Source organism: Pongo pygmaeus, chromosome 21 (genome assembly GCF_028885625.2).
Source record: "Pongo pygmaeus isolate AG05252 chromosome 21, NHGRI_mPonPyg2-v2.0_pri, whole genome shotgun sequence".
In the NCBI taxonomy this organism is placed as follows: domain Eukaryota; kingdom Metazoa; phylum Chordata; class Mammalia; order Primates; family Hominidae; genus Pongo; species Pongo pygmaeus.
The window spans coordinates 15,159,142-15,175,438 of NC_072394.2; the positions used below are offsets into that span (position 1 = coordinate 15,159,142).

Genomic DNA, 16,297 nt, shown 5'->3' on the forward strand with positions numbered 1-16,297 from the left:
TCTTTTAGTAGCCATAAAAAACACAGCGCTGGGATCTTAACTGAATTAATTGCAAGGGCAATTTGGAGCAGTATCATCTGACATTTTCTTACCTAATATCCTTAGGGCTTCAATGCTGGTTGCTTTCTATAACAAAGGGCATTTATAATTTAGACATCAAAATGCTTGTAAGCTTTTCACATGTAAGACATGTTAAAATGTGAAGTGAATGCTGAAATAATGCCGATCCCTGGACGGTCAAAGACCTTTCACTGAAAGAGGCACCAGGTCACAAATTCGATCCTTGTTTCAATACTAGCCATGGCCCTTTTGTTCTCTTAAAAAGTTTACTAACAAATGTGTAACTTTTAATTCTGTTCTGAATTATTATCTCATGAAAAGCCATACACAACAAAGTACTTTTTTAAAGAGCAGTTTTCCCCTGGATTACTCAATTCAGGGAACATTCAAATTACTGACCAGAAACCCATCTTGGCTTCTGGACATTTCTCAGTTTCTTTAGCCACTCATCCTGTTCACATTTTCACATAAGAATTTTTATCAAGAATTTTGATTAAGAGACAGGCCTGTAGTCCCAGCGACTCAGGAGGCTGAGGTGGGAGGATCACTTGAGCCCAAGAGTTTGAGTCCAGCCTGGGCAACATAGCAAGATTCTGTCTCTAGAATAAAAAATAAAAAAATGGATAATATTCCTCTACTTTACTAAAGAGGTTATACGCCTTTACTGGTTACATTTTATCAAAAATTTCCAAGAGAACTTCTTGAGACTCTCAAGACACACCCTGCTGAATCTGCAGAGCTGTAAGAATCTGAGAATCTGAACCTGTCCCCCAACTTTACTCTCATTATTGTTTGTTTTAATTTTTAGAGACAGTAGCAGCATGACAGTCAGGAAGGAGCTTGTATTTTGGTGGAAGGAAGGCAGGGTTTGAATCTCAGCTGCCCTTTGCCCTGCCAGGTGTTGGTGTCCCCATTTTACACGTGAGACAGCTGAGGCAAGTGGCTCCGACTCCAGCCTCAGTTGTCTTACTAAATGTAAAATGGGGACACCAACGCCTGTTCTCAGGACAGCTGGGAAGATTAAATAGAATCCTATATATGAAGCATCTACCTGGGTTCCAGCACAGAAAGAAAAGCATGATAAATCTGGATTGACTGCTCCCTGCCTCCACCATGTGGGCTTAGGGTTTTGTTGCAGAAGGAATGTAGTAGGTAAGCTAGAGGAGAGTTCCTTGTCAGTCTCCATGGCAAGCAAACCCCCTTCAGGCTATACCCTCATGAGTGGGGAAGTCCTATGGTCTCCATTTTACTGATCAGGTAATGGGAGCTCAGAGAGTTCAAGAAATTTTCTTGAATCACAGTGACACAGTAATGGAATTAAGGCTACAGACCAGGTCCTCTAACCTTTACTGCTTTCATCTAATATCTTGAATTCTAGAATAAATGGTGTTAAGTTCAAGATCGCGTGTGAGGTTGGGAACTAAACTCCAAATGAGACAAATCAACTGACTTAAATATATGTGAGCTATAATAATCAACCTGCAACGTAAACCTGAGTGCGTATGTGTAAGCTGCATCTATACCCAGATCATGCTGACTTTACAAAATATGACAAAACAATAATTATTCCATTTTAATTTCTTTTTACTTATTCGGGCTATGTATTTGTTGACTGTTGTTTAGCACTTTCAAGCTTCTTTTATCAAAGAAATAAAGAGAACTGTTTGGAAGAGGCTATGTTGCAGACTATATTTTTTCAACCCCTGAAACCCTTCTTGCCTGAACCTTCTCTAAATTTCCTAGGAGTGGACATGATGCTCACACTGGCAAAGTGGCCCCGGACACAGGCAGCCTCCTGACATCAGTGCATGTGTGCTGTAACAGTTTGCGTACCCACCCCAGTTTTCTTTCTGAACTCATGCAGCCTCTTATCACTGGCACAAGCAAGCCCAGAGCTAGCCATTCTCATGACTCTAACTCCCATGGCAGTGATCTGCAGAGGAGGGAATGTCATGTTTCAGAACCATCTGGGATGCTTCAGCCACCTACACATCCCTCTCAAAAGTTCTGGTGCCCCTGAGTTCTGCTGCTATTGTTCCATCCCTTGAGTACATTAATGTGTGGAAAAGGTTGAAAACCTCTGGCTAAATAGCTACCACATATGACCATCTTAAGCCTCTTTATGTTAGTTTTCTGTGGCTGCTGGAAATGACCACCAACTGGGTGGCTTAAAACAACAGAAATTTATTCTCTCACTAGTTTTGGGAGACCACAGGTCCAAAATCAAGATGACAGCAGAGGCTGCAGGAGAGATTTTGTTCATGCTTCTTCCAGTTCCAGGTGGCTGTCTGCGTTCGCGGGGCTGCATGACTCTCCTCTTTGCCTCCATGGCTACATGGCCTCTTCCTATTCTATGTGTCTCTCTTAAAGGACACTCCTCACTGGATTTACTGCTCTCCTGGATAACCCAGGAAGATCTCCTCATTTCAAGATCCTTAACTTACATCAGCACACAGCCTTGAGTCAAATAGTTAACATTCACAGGTTCCAGGAACTGGGACACAGACATATGGTTTTTGGGACCATCGTTTACTTCAATAAACTCCTTGAGGACACCATATGAGTCAGGCTCATCAAATCTATGTCAACAGAAATTTATTCTCTTACGTCACTCATACAACCTAGCTTAAAAGCACCCCACATAATATTTACTGAGTGGATAAATGAAGGCCTGAAATTCGTGTCCATTGCTTTAAGCTATGAGACAGCTAGATATATTCTAGGCAATAGCAACTTGTAAGGAGAGGTTAGAGAGTTCAATTTGAAGTAAAATTATACATAGATTTAGAAAACTGCGTGATAAAAACTTTTAGAAGAATGTGTGGGGCAAACTCTTTATGACCTTGGGGTATGGAAAGATCTCTTAAGAAACCAAAACATGAACCACAGGGAGAAGAGACTGGTACATCTGACCACATTCAAAGTAAGAGCTCCTGTTTACCACAATACTGTAAAGAAGGCAGAACTACCAGGCACAACGTGGGAGGAAGCATCTGTGACTGAGAGCTGGCAAGGGGTAGGTGCCAGAATATAAGAAGAACGCCAAGCAAATCCATAAGAAAAAGTCAAATAACCTACTAGAAAGATGGGCAACCAAGAGATAAACCATAACTGGCAATTAAGTTGCTCAGTACTATTAATGATCAGGGATTATGAGAATCACAACAAAATATCATCTTATATATCCCAGAGTGGCCAAACACAGAACATGTAATAATGCCAAATGTCAGACAGGACATGGGTCACAGGAGCCCCAAGAACCTGCTGCTGGGAGGAACTGGCCTGGCTTCTTCAGAGAGCAATCTGACCTTATCCAGGGAAGAACAGATGCGCGTGCTTGCAGGCTGGCAATTCCTCTCCTCAGTATGTGAGTTCTGGTACGTATGTGTTTGGTTCAGAATGTTTATAACATGTTACAGACAACAGCAAAAAAGAAAAAGGAAACTATTTTTAACATTCAAGGATAAATGCAGTCACACAATGGGATATTATATAGCAGTGAAAATAAATGAACTGTAGGCATGTGTATTAATAAAGATAAAACTGAAAACAATGCTCAACCAAAAAAGCCAGTCACTGAAGGACACATTGAGTGCAATTCTATTGCTATACCTTATTTATTTATTTATTTATTTATTTATAGACAGGGTCTCACTGCGTCACCTAGTATGGAGTACAGTGGAGCCATCATAGCTTACTGCAACTTTGAAGTCCTGGACTCAAGCAATCCTCCCATCTCAGCCTCCCAAGTAGCTGGGACTACAGACATGCGTCACCACGCCTGGCTAATTTTTAAAATATTTTGTAGCATTGAGGTCTCGCCATGTTGCCCAGGCTGGTCTTGAACTCCTGGCCTCAAGTGATCCTTCCACCTCAGCCTCCCAAAGTGCTGGGATTATAGGCCTAAGCCATCTTACCTGGCCTATATATATATATATATATATAACAGGTTAAGTGAAACATATTACTTAGGGCTACACACATATGTAGGAAAACGATAAAGAGCCAGGGAATAATAACCTGGGGTTACCTCTGGGGTGTGGAGGGGTGGTACCTGGGAGGGTCTGAAATATATTGGCTGGTGCAAGTGGGTGTCAGTACCGGGACACATTTTGGTGTTCCTTAGAACGTATGTAAACGACACGTCTTCTAGTCTGTATAAATATTTCATAATAAAAATGGGCAATTTGGCCAGAATGAAACAGCACTAATCAAATGAATCTTTTCTCACCCATCAGAAGGACAGAATGAGCTTCAAGTTGAAGGCTGATATAAAAGGTATATGTTTGGGTGTTAGAGTTGACGATGATTACAAAGAAGTCCATTTGACTCAGACACAGAGAAAGCAGAAAAGAGACAGTACTATTTTTAGGGATTTCATTCCAGAAATAGACCAGAATGTCAGAGCTCAAAATTTTCAAAAAGTTGTGGGGAACTCTGACAGAAGGGATTCAAAAAGCTCAAATCAAACATGGAAATGAACGCCACCTGTGGGGGAGGGGGATAATGCTCCAAAAAATAAAAATGTATTTCTACAAAATTACTGTTGTTAGAATTACTACGCATTAAGAATGACAAAATCAGCTGAATCTGAGAATGGTCAGAATACTACATATATTCATGGGCTTAAGCATAGATTTCTATACATTATCCTAGTCTGCTCAGAGAACTGGATCTCAAGTGGCTATGCTATTTTCAAAAAGCAAATCCACCTTCATTCAAGCGCTCATCCATTCAAGAGATATGTATTGAGTGCCCCCCTGTGCTAGGTAATGGGCATGTAATCAGGGAACAAGATAGATGTCGCTCCTGCCCCCAGCAAGCCTACATTCTAGCAGGGAGGCAGACCGAACACTAGTTAAAGGACAAGTCCAGGGAATAAGGCAAACTGTCATTATGTCAGTACCAGGAAGGAAAGAGGGAGATAAGCTCAACGAAGTCTCTGATGGGAGGGAAGCAGCTAACCAAGCAGGGATGAAGTGGGGGTAAGGAGTGTAAGAGCAGTTGAGGCACAGAGAATGCCATGAGCGGGAAGGAACTTGCAATGCTTCAGGAGGAGAAAGGAGACTGGAGCCACGGGGTAGTGAGACGGTGGCAGGAGGTGCAGCTGAAAGACAGGCTGGGCCTGGGCACAGGAGGCCCGAATGGCTTGAGGCAAGGAAGCAACGTGACGTCACTTAAGTTGCTATATTGCCCTCAGAGGAACTGCACCACTAAGGAGGGTCCTGAGTGTCCTCTAGTTTGGAAGAGGTCAAGGCTGACCGGCATCTGTACGTTCAATCAATGGGCTTGTCCAAATACTTCAATACCTTACTTATTCTTTGCATTTTTCAGAAGTGGATGACATACATCTTTTGGGCATGTGGAAGAGGTAAGAATGCTACTTGCAGGCTTGAAATGACCAGAACTTCTGAGAATGACCTTGAGCATAACCAGGAAGGACTATGGTGTGGCAGAGAGAGGGCCACGCTGGGTGACACGTACACCCTGGCGTGGAGGGAAGAGGAAATGGAGCAGAAGCAGGCTCTCCGGTGAGGCAGAGAATGAGGCGCTACACACAAGGAGGCAGGCACGACTCTCCCACAGGACACAAACTGGCCTCACAGAAACTTATAAAAATGAGATGAGTTAACAGCAGCTGTGGATTGAGGAATACTACCCTGTTTCGAATGTGTAAAATACACCCATGGATGCATTTTAAACCTAGTAAAAAAATGACCCTACTGTGGCAGAGTCTGAGCTCAGAGAAGGAACGGCTAAGAATATTTTACAAAACTAGGAAATTAATTAGCGGATTTCTTCTGCTGCTCCCCACTACTGGCCGCTTTTGGAATAGAGGATGCACAAGAAAATAACACGTTTTCGTTTTTGAGCAATGTTTTGAGTAGTGATCAAAGAAAGTGAAGAGGCAACACACAGAATAGGAGAAAACATCTGCAAACCATTTAAGTGATAAGGATCTTGTATCTCAAATATACAAAGAACTCTCACAGATCAACAATAAAGACAACCGAGTTTAAAAATGGGCAAAGGATGTGCATAGACATTTATCCAAAGAAGATACGCAAATGGCCAGTAAACACATGAAAAGATGCTCAGCACCACTAGTCATTAGGGAAATGGAAATGAAAACCATAATAAGATATGACCTCACGTCTACTAGGATGACTATAATCAAAAGGACAAGTGACAACAATAACCAGTGAGGACGAGGAGAAGATGTGGAGAAATTGTAATCCTCATATCTTGCTGGTAGGAATATAAAGTGTGGCCACAGGCCGGGCGCAGTGGCTCACGCCTGTAATCCCAGCACTTTGGAAGGCCGAGGTAGGCGGATCACCTGAGGTCAGGAGTTCAAGACCAGCCTGACCAACATGGAGAAACCCTGTCTCTACTAAAAATACAAAATTAGCTGGGTGTGACGGTCCATGCCTGTAATCCCAGCTACTCCGGAGGCTGAGGCAGGAGAATTGCTTGAACCCGGGAGGCGGAGGTTGCGGTAAGCCAAGAGCGCACCATTGCATTCCAGCCTGGGTAACAAGAGTGAAACTCTGTCTCAAAAATAAACAAACAAACAAAGTGCAGCTACTGTGGAAAACAGTTTGGCAGTTCCTCAAAAAGTTAACATGTCATCTAGCAATTCTACTCCTAGAAGCTCAATACCCAAGAGAACTGAAAATATATGTTCACATAAAAACTTGCCAACAGATGTTCATAGGAGCATTATTATTTACAGCCAAAAAATAGAAACAACCCCCATGCCTGCAAACTGATGAATGGATAAACAAAATGTAATGTATCATACAATAAAATAGTATTCAGCCATAAAAAGGAATGAAGTATTGATACCTGCTGTGACGTGGATGCACTTTGCAAACACTATGCTAAGTGAAAGAAGTCAGATGCCAAAGCCCATATATCGTGGGACTTCATTAATATAAATGTCCAGAATAAGCAAATTAATACAGACAGAAAGGAAATCAGTGGCTGCTTGGGGCCAGAGGGAGGGGAGAATGTGGCATGACAGTTATTGGGTATTCAGTTTCTTTTTGGGGTGACAAAAATGTTGTGGAATTGGAAGTGGCAATGGTTGCACAACTCAGTGAATATACAAAAAACCACTGTATTATACATTTTAAAAGGGTGAATGCTATGGTCTGTGAATTATATCTCAATAAAATAAATGCCCCCAGGCTGGGTGCAATGGCTTACCCCTGTAATCCCCAGCACTTTGGGAGACTAAGGTGGGAAAATCGCTTGGGGCCAGGAGTTTGAGACTAGCCTGGGCAACATAGTGAGACCCTGTCTCTAATGGCACATGCCTCTGGTTCCAGCTGGTCAGGAGGCTGAGGTGAGAGGATCACCTGAGCCTGGGAAGTTGAGGCTGCAGTGAGTTCTGATCATGCCATTGCACTCCAGTCTGGGCGATAGAATGAGACCCCGTCTCAAAAAAAATGCCCCCCAAAATGCCTAGTGGTATGCAGTGCACGCTGTGTATTGTGAGGAAGGCCTGCTAATAAAAAGATCTTCACTGAACACATGAAAGAACAAATGGCAGGATGGCCTGGCACAGCAAAAGCCCTCCAGGCAGACAGTGGCTGAATCATTTAATCATGGAAGACACAGGAAGAGCAGCAGACCATGTGCCGCGACTGTTCTAGCAGCTGGAGGATGAAAAACACACAGTCTTGTTCTTTGCAGCATTCACATCTTATATGGAAAGACAAGTGGACAACGAGCTCTAGGAAGCTGGAGGGTGGAGCGATTCACGGGAATGAGGAGTGGGTCTTGGTCAGACTGCAATGGGCTGGTTACAGAAGGGAAGAAGCAACACCAGCCTGTGGCAACTGGGAATCTCCGAAGGTTTTAAAACAGATGAACAGCAGGACCTGATCTATGCCTAAGAGATAATGGGGCAGGGAGACAATGCAGGGGAGGAAGCGGCACAACGCGGGGCAGACCCAGCTGGACTTGGGGTGCTCACCAATGGTAAGAGATGGAGATGGATTCTGGACATAACCGTGGGATCAAGGTGTAAGTGACCAGGAGGGTGGGACAGAAAGGGACCTGAGGAGGAGGGCAGGGTTGAGTGGAGGAGTCTGAAGAGCCCAAGGGATTCCTGGGGGACAACTTCAGGGCAGTGCTGACTGGGACTCAGCAGAGAGGCCTGGGCCAGAGCTGAAGAGCTGAGTCATGGGTTTGGAGATGAGCTTGAAGGAGAAAAGGGGAGAATGCAATGTTAGGGAACCACCCCCACCCCCACCCCCACCCCCACCAGAGGGTGGGCAGAAGTGAAAGAGCAGTCAAGGGATATGGAGGGAGCGGGAGACAGCCATTTCCCAGATCCCAGGGAGAAGCATCTGGAAGGAGGAGCAGCAGGGTTCCTGCAGAGCCTCAGCTCCCATGCCCTTCCCTGGTACCTGCCTCAAAGGCACATGCTCCACAGGTGGGCTCAGGTCGCATTTAATAACTAAACAAATGGATAAAATTCCATAATGAGCAAGACAGGAACAGATGCCAGTTACATCGTAAAGCCATACATGATTTTCACAAGATTTTATTTCTCTTTCAATATAATGTAAATTTAAATTCTAGGACTGTTTAAGGCCGCAAATAAATGAATCATTCAAAATAAATGTCAAAGCCTGGTAACGGGTAAAGAGGATGACTTTACTCAACAATGTAACCAAATAAAATGGATGTTTTGGAAAAGGAAATTAAACACATGGAGGTATAAGATATTAGATTAAGTTTCAAACCCTAATGATACACTCCTGGAGAGAAACAGTCCACTACTGCTCAAAAAGAAGAAAATACCATATAACCAAGTTTAAGAATAATTCTGAGGAAATGATAAGAGCAAACGGAAATGAGAAAAAGATTTTCTTCAGGCTATTAAATTACAGACTTTTGGAGATGGTCTGTTCTCATATTCCCATGTCCTTCTGGCGTAGGGAGCTGAAGGTCTCCCTCCTAGAATCTGAGGCACTCCACACATGCAATGGATTTGGACTATACTGTTATTAGAAATGTTCAAATCAGTTCTTCCCAGGGGATTGATTTGTGAAGGAGCACATCCTTAATTATAGCATTTTCCATTTCCATCTTCTCCAATTCTCCCAGTGCACCTCACCTTCTGCAAATCACCAAGTGAGAAAATGCCCTGTGACACTGTCGCTCAAAGTCTCACATCAGTAAAAATGTAAGTGACAAGAAAATTAGTCATTCTGCCTATTTCAAGTCTAGAGAAAGTGCTGTCAAATTGAGTGAGAAAAGATTCAACAGGCTACTTCAATGATGAAAACGACTGAAAAAGTGACGAATCAATATGAACAATAGAAGCCCTGAGTTCTGCCATGCTGACGCCAATAACTTGATTTCTGGGAGGAAGGGAGTCAATGTCACTTGAACCGTGTTTCTCTTTCACAGATTTTCACTCGTCCTAAAGACATCATATGTTAGAAGCTAAAAAATGTACTTCCAACCTTAATATAGAAAGGACCACTGCTGACGTTTTTGGGGCATTTAATATCCACGAAGTGACAACAAAACGGAAAATAATTAGAAATGCAGAACTGACCTAATGTTAAATGATGAGTTAATGGGTGCAGCACACCAACATGGCACATGTATACATATGTAACTAATCTGCATGTTGTGCACATGTACCCTAAAACTTAAAGTATAATAAAAAAAAAAAAAGAAATGCAGAACTGTCTCTAAATGTCTTAAATCCTGTTTGTGGCAAAGTATAAAAAGAGTAGACAATTAAAGAGCAACACACATGAATTGTAAACCCTGGTTCTGTCATCACTGACTCTAAGACAAAAAAAATTATTAAATAAAATACGTTACAGGTACTATTTAGTGCAACATAATTTGAATTGAATTATCCAATGTTTACTTTTCAACCATTCTATTTTGAAGGCAAAAGCCACTTTCATTTGGCCTACAGAATAGTTTATATCTAGGTTGATTCTAGAAATTAAATAGGATCATGATATATGTAAACGATAGATAACAAGTAAATGAAACTGACAAGTATAAGAAAACATCTATAGCAGATACTCTGGTTATCCATTCCTTTGAGACATTCTTAATTGTTACCTATAAACAATCTCTTAGGCCCACATGAAATCAGACTAGGCTCAGGCATGACACAACCGAATTTTGTGGTCCAAAGTATCTGCACCAAGTTGTGTACAGATTTTCTTCATTTTTCATTTCTGAAAGCAATTTTGGGGCAATAATTCCTTTTCATGGTATTTACAAAATTTTAGCTATATTTGTTTTTTCTTCTGTGCATTTTAAAATAGTAAATACCACTACCTCTGGAAGCAGAAAATAGTATTTCTATGCTTCTATGAAATAATTTTAATAGCTTAAAGGCATCTCAGTTTTCCAGGAAGATATTCATCTGATACCAAGTTATCAGATGTCAAGAAGAAACTCCAAGAAAAGTTAGGGGTTTACCAAATGAAAGTGACTTACAAAATGAGGAAAGAAGCTGATGTAAAGGTTGCCAAGTGGCCTTCCTGGCCTATTCAGACTGCTTGAGTGGTAGGCTGGGTTGCAAAGCACACCTGAGTGATAAATATTACTGCTGACCCACACTTGAAACTCAATACACCCCACAGACCTATCAGAGCAAAAAAAATAATGCCACAATTATTGAAACCTAACTGGAAATTTGGGGGAATTCTAATAACACAAAGCTCCCTCATGATCAGAAAGAGCAAAAGTATGTTGGCCAGTTAATATTAAAAGCAACTGATTTCTGGCTATTAATAACAGTATGTGATGCAACTGGCTCACTTAGGAAGAAGCTACACTAAGTGGACACAAGCGTTGAGCCATCACAACAAATGGCCCTGGAGCATGTCTTTATCTGCAGCACTCTGAAGAGCTGCTCCATCTGTAGGCATGGCTGGGCCCCTCAACAGACACTGGTCCTGTGCAAACCAGAATGACCAGATGAGCGTGGAGAATATGGGTCTCATTAATGTTATGGAAAGTAGTTTTGAGCAGCCAGAGGGCAAAAGCACCTCTTTTACTCCTTTTACATCTGTTCTAACATTTGGTTCACTGCTGGGTTAAAAAAAATAAAGATGATCAGGAAGTATATATCAGTGACTTACATAGTGTGGTTTGAAATTTTTATGTTTGCTGTCAAGATTGGTCATGAAAATTCCCAGGGGCTGCTGGAATGACTTACTCTGGTTTCATAACAGGCTCAATTGTACTGTTCTACACCTTCTGCTAATCTGGTTCTAGGCTGTGTAAAGAAAAAAATATACACATGTAGCTCTGTTGAAAATCATGAGTCTTGATGAAGGTCTACGTGTTTGAGTGGGGTAGTGAAGCCACCTGTTTGCTAACGAGTCTCTGGCTGAAGGGCACTGGGCTGAGAACCCCATAAGGTGGTCATACAGCCCTTGTGATGCTTCTGCTTAGGGGTGAGGAAGGGAAACACTGTAATGATATTAGAGGAAGGCTTAAGAAGCAACAGGGCTCAAGTGTGAAGTTCAGGCATTGTCACTGACATATTCTCAGAGATCATCAGCAACACACAGCATACGGGATGCCCTTTTACGAATGCATCCCAAAGGCAAAAGTCCCTGTTCTGACAGCCCTTCAGGTGTAGCGTCTGCAGCAGGTGAATCAGACTACATCCTAAGCATAAGTGAGCCCCCGGCCAGGCACCTCTGCTGATGCTGCATCAACCAAAGATTACATTTAAATAATGATACCAATGAAAATGATCAAGTGCTTTTAATGGGTTGAAGTTTTATAGGCTCTATCTCATTTAATCCTCACAACTTCCTCCTGTGGTTTGTACTATCCTAATTTTTTTGTAGAGGAGGAAATGGAAGAGCAGTGAGGAAAAGTGTTCTGTTCCACCTCTCTCAGATGCTACCAGCAGCCTGACCTGAGAGCCTGGCTCTCAGTCACGACCCTGCCTCTTATGATCAGAATTCTCCCAACAAGAGAAAAGACTAGTCAGGCCACAACTAGCAGAAGGCCCAGTTCCATCTACTCACTGGTGTTTTTATAGAAAGCTGACGGAGTAAATTGTAGCCCTTCTTCCACTCTCTCCAGTTGGGACTCTATTATCCAACAACTTCAGGTGAAAGAAAACTTACTGTGTTTTCTCCTGCAAATTAAACTTCAATACTTGCATTTCGAGTATTTTTGGCTCTTACAAGCCAGTGAGAGAAATCCCTGTGGCTTAGAGCAGGGGCGGGAGTGACAGTTTCACTAAATCCCATCTGTGTGCCATTCTGCTTGCGGGGTGAGGGCATCTGCAGCACAGCACATCAGCCCTGCATCCTGCACTTATTCATGCAGATGTCTCTTCCCCTGTCACTCATCCCTTCGTTAGAACTCCCTCCGACCGGCCAGCCCAGGGGTTTCTGTCTTCCCGCCCCTGGTCCTGGTGCCCTGTTTCAAGTGGTGGTGGACAGCACTGGGCGCCGTGTGTGTCCTCCGTGTCCTCCAGTGCTCCTGGGCACCGTTACCATGCACCTGCTGCAGTGGCCCCTCGGCTTGCAACTCGACATGAGGCAGTGACTGCACAGGTTGCCAGTAACAGGAAAGCAATTTTCTATTGAGCTATGACTATATCTGGCCCAGGATGGATTATGCAAGGGAAAAAAAGATTTTTTTTTTTTTTTGTAAGGGGTGTTTTCTTTTGTAGCTGGACAACATATATCATCAAGTGCAGAGCAGATACTTGGTCCTTCCTGAGTTTGACATTTGAACAACAGATTCAACATTTCTACTCCATTTCAGCAGCTACCTCTGAGTACCTAAATCTTTTCAACTTTTAAGAGTAAGACAGAAAGAATTCAGGTTAAAAAGTCTGCTGCAGTCAGAAGAGAGATCAGAATTAGAAATTCTCTCATAATAACACATACTTTAAAAATAAAACTTCAGAAAAAAATGGTGGGTGTTTATCTTAATTTTTTATGTCTTTATATTCTGGGATAATTCTACTTTACTCTTCAATGAAAACTGTCTGCTTTTATATTTTGTATGCAAAATTCCTTGTAACAGATCCCATCTATTCTGACTAAACTCATAAAATATACAAACAACAGAAACAGCCCCCAGTGCTGTTAAAGATAAAATTCCCAACCCACACAATTCTCTGGGACTTTCCACATTTAAGCCTCATAGAGTCACTTGATATCATCTTCGTGACTAAAAATATAACTGCAGTATTACTTAAAATTATAATCAAATCATTCTCTTGCAAATTAAGACACTTACTCTTAGAAAAAAATAGCCAAATTGAATTCGGTATGTCTTTTCTTGATAGATCAAAAGCAGCTCCATTAAATCAGCAGTTTTATATTAAGGGCATGAGACATGACCCAGATGAGGAAAATGTCCTTTGGAGCCATTTTGTATTTTATTTGAAGAGCAATGGAGATGATCCTCACAATTCATATGTGAGGCAGAATTGTATCACTGGTCCCAAGGCCAGGAGGCTGGACATGATCCCAAATGTGGTGGCCCATCCACATCAGACAGCCCAGGTTCATCTTCTCTCAATCCCTCATTTCTTCCCATTATTGTGCCTGCCACCCATCTATTCACCCACCCACCCATCCATCCATCCATCCATCCATCCATCCATCCACCCACCCACCCACCCACCCATTCACCCATCTACTCACCAACCCTTCCATCTGATATTTACTAAGTGCCTTCTACATATCCATTATTTTCTCCTCAGATGTAAGGAAAGTACTTCCTTGCATCTCAATCCTCTTCTAAATCTTTGATCCTATAATACTCAAATGTTGTACTGAGTATTATAGTATATTGGAGGATTCTAAAACCCATCATAGTGAGATTACACTATAATTAGCCTGAGTTCTGTTGGGGCAACATCTCACTCAGAATAAAAGAGACAATCTTTATCAAATAAAAACAAGCTACCCAATGTTGGTGCAGTTGGCTGCCACTCATGACGCTCTTTGTAGCCAAGAGCCCATTGGGTCCTCCTGCAAAACTCAAATCACATATGATAAAGCAGAGACAGGCAACAAAATGATGCTCTGAGACCACCCAGCTAGCAATGCGCAGGGCTGAAACTCAAACCCAGGGCGATCTGTTACACATGCTGGCCTCTTTCTATTCCCTTATGCTGTCTCAGTTTAATCTTTCAAACTTATTTAAGATGTTTGTAATGTTCAGTGCTAAATTAATCCACAAACATTGTTGTTTGGTGCTAACAGGAAGAATAAGGATAGATAAATTAGATTCTTCTTTCTCCCCCCAGAACCAAGAGTAGCACAAAACTGGCCATTTTTATAGCTAATCTGGAATAAATGGTGACTTTCTAGCTAAATCATTATCTGTACAATTGTCATAAGAAGCTACAATTTAGAGGAATAAACTATATTAATCTGATCCTTTCCTTCATGCAGCAAGATTTGAAAAATTTACATGAGCTCATTTACACAAAAATTATCTTTCTGCAATTATTTCTAGTGATATTTTGAAGACAATCAGTACAAAATTCTGAAGTTTTCTTAATTATTTTGAACGGACATTTTCAAAGAGAGAATGAATTTGGTGCCAGATATGGCTTCTGAAGTCGTGAGATGCTTCAACACTGGAGAATAACAGAGCGTCTCACGGTAAGGGCCTTTTGCACCATAATCAAAACACTGAGAGGGAACAGGAATGAAGTGTCATTCTTTCATTGCTATCTTCCAAGGGTGAACCATTTCTGATAAATCCTTATTTTTAATTATGTGCCACTTGGTGTCATTCAAAAACCCTGAAGAGGGTAGAAGCACCTGTGCAATGACTCTGAACAAAAGAGAAGGTAGAAATTCAGGCCTGATATTCCATGTGTCATCACAGATAGCAGGGTTTAAGTCAAAGCCCTAAGTTCAGATGCAGACTCCTCTGAGTCCTGGCCCTGTGACCTTAGGCAACTAGTTTGCCCTGCAGAACCTGCATCCCGTCATCTGTGAAAGGGGGTTCAGGGCTGATCTGCAGGACCATGCTGCAGTGAGGGGAATGATGCCACAGGTGTGCCTGTTCAAGATCACAGCAGCAGCTGCTGGACCTAGTGGCACCCGGTCAGTGGAACCTAACAGGGAGCAGCTGGCAAAAGAGCAACGTGGAGTGTAGAGCCCTGGCATTCCAGAGTAGGGATACAAGGGCAGGCCTGGATCTCAGTTCCACTCAATCACTGACTACCGTGGCCGGCATCTGGCTCAAAGTTGTGGGCCCTGTGGAGGCCGAGGGCAGCAAGATCTTTCCCTTTATGGGAAAGGGCCACATCACCTCCTTGTCCCATGGCCTGAATGCTTCCTCCAACAGGTGGGGGAATATTTCATGAGAAGCGTTTTTCTCAATTAAAAACAGAAACACAGGGACCAGTGATAAAGATAGCAGTCATTTTTACATGATGAAAACTTGCCTCTACCTATAGCAGGTTCTGATCCTGATCAAGTACACTGGTGATTTACTTTGTAGACTGATGTTTCAACTGTTTTCACTCATCTCCAGTGAATATTAAAAACGTCACTTGAGAAATTTCCTTTGTATTTCTCTACTGCTTTTACCTTTCAGAGTTCCCTGTGTCTGTATGTTGATAGCAGACACAAGATCTCACTGTTTTCATGAAACATCACGTATGTACATCACTGGGATCACCCAGTCTCAGTATATTCTCTACGTAGACCCCAAAGGTTAAGGACAGTACATGAGCGAGAGAACTTTTTAAATGCCTCTGTATATTTTCAATCAGAAGTAATTATTTTGTGAGTTCATGGAGGACATAAAGACGTAACTCATGGTCCCTATCTTCTCCCAGCATCCTACTGATGTGACAGGAATGACTTTGGGACACTCTTCCCAGGGCTTCTTGGTGGTGTGAACAAATGTGCAAGGTATCATGAGAAGGAAATGGCTATACCCTTTTGGTGCAGTTGGGGGCTTTGTGGAGCGAGTCCCCCTGAAGCGTAGCTCTGAGACTGAGTGGAATCTACACAGGCCAGAACAGGAGTGATGGGGGAGGCAGGAGGAAAACATCATGGGGCATTTCCCAAGAAGCCATGCCCAGAGAACTGGGGAACACAGGGCTCCTTAAGAAGTAGGACTGGAGAAAGGCTGGAGTCTAGACTGACACTGCTGTTAGGGAAGCGAGGAGGCTCCTGAGGGTAGACAGCAGGCTGACAATGCATGGTGGTGAGTCTGGCAGCCAGGTATG

General features: G+C 42.5%; 1 protein-coding gene across 4 annotated transcripts in view; it reads right to left on the bottom strand.

Moving 5' to 3' along the window:
• The window catches only part of RALGAPA2 (Ral GTPase activating protein catalytic subunit alpha 2), a 330,652-nt gene that overhangs the window by 23,811 nt on the left and 290,544 nt on the right, over window positions 1-16,297 (bottom strand). The window lies entirely within an intron of this gene.